This window comes from Marmota monax, unplaced genomic scaffold, assembly GCF_021218885.2.
Source record: "Marmota monax isolate L192 unplaced genomic scaffold, Marmota_monax_Labrador192_F-V1.1 WCK01_AAM20220418_F8-fsc00089, whole genome shotgun sequence".
In the NCBI taxonomy this organism is placed as follows: Eukaryota; Metazoa; Chordata; class Mammalia; order Rodentia; family Sciuridae; genus Marmota; species Marmota monax.
This window is the reverse complement of record NW_026694744.1, coordinates 79,565-81,925: the sequence shown is the minus strand read 5'-3', so window position 1 is coordinate 81,925 and position 2,361 is coordinate 79,565.

Sequence of the window (2,361 nt, the reverse complement as noted above, 5' to 3'; positions counted from 1 at the left end):
TATAAAGGGCAAAGAGCCTAATGGAAGAAGAAGACAAATATCTATAAATGTGGCCTAAAGAAAGTGATTTGTAGGGATGGGGGTAGAGTTCAGTGGTAGAGTGCTTGCCTAGCATGCAAGAAAACCCAGGTCCCAACCCCAGTATCACAAAATAAGAAAGTGATCACTGAGGTGATGAGGAAGGTTTTCCAAGAGTAAGCCGCAGCTCAAAGTCAAGCACTTGAATTTATGAAGCTGCATACAGAGGAACCTGACCAATAAAAAGGAAAAAGGATATCCTTCCTTTGCATCTTTTTATGTGGCTGAAGGTTTAAATTTATCTGTCATGTCATTTAACATTCCTTCACATGATTTAAATAAAAGATAGGTTCTATTCCAAAGCACAAAACCAAGAAAAGCCAAAGCGTAAAAACCAATCCTTTTTTTAAAGAATTTTATATCAGATGGGAAAAATCCTTAACAGCCTAGAGCTATCTCTTTGTGCATATCATGAGTCTACTCACTTTTTTCCTTCGAGAATGAATTTTCTTTCCTATGAGTCTATCCAGGCAGTCAAAAACACTATAAAAGACCATATAGCTTTCCTGATCAAATGTGCATGGATTATAGAATGTGCCAGCTAGGGAATGCACTTTGTATGAACTTTAAACTCATTTCAGTCCACAGTTTTATTATCAGTTTTTTCCATGTAATTTTCTCTATGTTTCTACTCTGTTCAGGGAACAATTGAGAAGGTGGTGTGCAGTTAAAATTAAAACCTGCCACTTCCCACAGAAAATATGTAAATAGAGCCATGCTGTTTGCATTTTAAAGGCAGCAACTTCAAGTTCTCTTAAGTAGTCTCAGAAAACAATGGATCAGTTTAACCCAGTGTCCTCCCACCCTTCACCTTCCACTTAATAGGAAGGATTAAACATCTGGATGTTTGGCCTCCATCTAACATCTGCCACTGGGTAGGATTGGTTTATTATCTGCATATAGCTATGTGGTTCTCTTAGACTCATTCTTCAACCTCTACAAAAAGCAACCAAAATGGGAAATTTCTTCTGGTTTCTACCCTGGAAAGGAACTTCCTGTCCAGTAAAATCAGAATCAGATTATGGGGAGGTATGGTGTACTGTGTCTACCTTGATTCTTAGTGTCTAGCTGAGACACTGGGACCTAAAGGAGACACTGCAGAACTGAGCACTGATGAAGAGCTTTATCATCTTGCTGACATGGTTTTTTGAAATTATAATTATTTATAATGTATAATTTTTAAGTAATGGGAATCAATGTATATTGTTCATTGATATGCATAAATGTTAATGTCTGCTCCTATATTTTTTCAAGTCTTCTAAATTTTTGGAGTCACCTTATTCTTGAATATTAAACCTTCTGAGCCCCTGAATTTGTCCAGTTAGGATAGGATATGCCATAGTAATTAATTCATCCTAAATTCTAACAGAGATTTATTTCTCACTCATGCAAAATTCAATGTGGGTATTCTAGCTCAGAGGCTCTCCTGGGTGGATTTTCTTCAAGCACAAAGTCTAGCATCCAGCCTTTTTATATCTTATGGTTACCCCTACTCTACTGGCTCCTCCAAATTAGGCTGTGTAATAAATAAAGTGAAAGAATACAGAGGGTCACATGGGATGATTTAGGGACCAAACCCAGGTACAATTAGCCAGAACTGGCCCCACCTAAATAACAGGAAGCCAAGAAATACAGTTAACTGAGTCCCCAGGAACAGGAAATGGGTTTGATGAGCATCTGGCCAATCTCTGCCACACCATGCCAGGTACCAATGAAAACGATAGTATTCTCTCCCACCAAAACCTCACCTACTTTATTCTATTTTTATTGAATATATAATTACATATTATTAGATATCATTACACAGAGTATTCTACATAGTACAGTAGCAGTGATTCACAACTGAAGGTGATTTTCCCTCTGTCTAAAAGACATTTCACAATGTCTGGAAACATTTTTGGTGGTCACAACAAGGGGGAAAACAGATGTCTGTCTTGGGTCCAGCACATAAATAGCTTATCACATCAATCACTCTCCTCCTCACAAAAAGAAAAAACTAAACAAACTAAAACTCAATGACTCTTATTAGATACATCAGAGTATAGAGGTCACAGGGCCAACCACTGCTCCAAAATTTGGAGAGACAGGCCAATACAAAGACTCACATTTTATCATCAGGAGCATAAATGTCTGTGGGAACCAGTACCAGTAAAAAAATCTAAACTGTAATTGATGAATTTCTGGAGACTCAACAAGCTTGAGAATCAAAAACACCAGAGCAGGGCGAGTGTTAGGGGAATCCACGCTTTTCTTAGTTTTACCTCCAGGTTCTTACAGTTAAGA